We start from the raw sequence: 1,476 nt of genomic DNA on the forward strand, positions 1-1,476 counted from the left end.
GGGGAGGGGGGTCATTGTAGGAATCAACACCCACTAAACATTGACCAAATATTTTAATTATCCATTGAATCACATATGCTGAGTTATTGATGCAGTTACAGAAAAGATTACATCATAATTTGTAAATTACTTACAGCCGAGATTTCCCCATTTAACAAACCATTTGTCATTTGATGATGTTAATATCACTGGTATAGCAGCAATAATGAAGAGGCCTAAAAACAGGAGAGTCATTTTTAATCATTTTATTAATGCAGATGTTACTGCCAGACACACCAACAGATTCTGATTACGTGAATGTTATAAACTGACTTATTTGTCCAATTAATTTTTTCTAAACAGAAATGGTCATTTATTATAAAGTATAGTATAAATTAGTATTGAAGTAAATAAGTATTTGCTTAGTTATCACCGAAAGTCTCTGTTTGATTGTAGACGATTAGACTGTTATGCTGCCTCAGAAGTCTATCCAAAATCAGGAGGTACCTTTGTGCGCAAATGCTGCTACTAGGCAACAGCCAGCTTCCAAAGATTTTTATTTTTTTTTTTTTTCATTGTTAAAACAAGTTATTAATAATATTTTAAGTAATCGTTTTGAACATACAAATGGGTGTGAAATTAGCTGTGCATTTTAAGGTAAAGGAACCCCACATGACCTCAAATCATTATGAACTCACCTCCACTGTCTGATCCGAACATGTAGAACAGGAGGATGAATTGTAATGTTGGCAGAACATCAAAGGTAATTTCAGCCACAAGGTCAAATATTTTAATTATTAGTCCATGTGTAATTCCATTCTCTGCAAATAAAACTATAAGAGGAACATTTTCAGTAATTAATATTTAATTCAGTTTTGAGTTATGGCAGTTCATGATGACAAATATTTAAAGGAAAATGCATCAAGCCATGCATCAACAAAAGTAGATAAATACACTGAAGTGAATAAATTATCATATAACAGAGAGATATTATACAAAAAAACATTTACTCATTTACAGATATGCTTATCTAAAGTGATTAAAAAATTTGGAACAACAAACAATTGTCATAAAATACACAATTACAAGTTTCAGGAGGTAAGTTGGATTAGTACATAAGTGAAACAAATGAAATACGTAGAAGAAAGAGAGGATTTTCTCAAATAACAATCAGAACAGAAATGTCTTCTGAGTCAAATGAAATTAGACACTTTATTTGTATCTTTGCGCTATTGTTTTTTATTTGTGCTGTTGCATTTAGTTTGATTAACTATTTGTTATTTTCTTTATTTTTATTTGACCAGTCCTTTTTAGCACAAACCGAACTGTACCGAACCGTGGCCCTGAAAACAGAACCATAAATAATTTATGTGACTAGTGGGGCGGGGCCGAGAGCCGTGGGAACGAAGCGAGGCTGGTGGAGCAAGTGATAATGCGCGACACCTGTGCCACTCACCGGTCTCGAGTCCCACGGAGGAGCTCCGGAAGGATAAAAGG

General features: G+C 33.8%; 1 pseudogene; it reads right to left on the reverse strand.

Annotated features, from left to right (window-relative positions):
• Positions 1-1,476, reverse strand: part of LOC107696321 (uncharacterized) — a 24,222-nt pseudogene that overhangs the window by 8,179 nt on the left and 14,567 nt on the right.

The sequence above is a fragment of the Sinocyclocheilus anshuiensis genome, unplaced genomic scaffold, assembly GCF_001515605.1.
Source record: "Sinocyclocheilus anshuiensis isolate Anshui unplaced genomic scaffold, SAMN03320099.WGS_v1.1 scaffold62, whole genome shotgun sequence".
NCBI classification, from domain to species: domain Eukaryota; kingdom Metazoa; phylum Chordata; class Actinopteri; order Cypriniformes; family Cyprinidae; genus Sinocyclocheilus; species Sinocyclocheilus anshuiensis.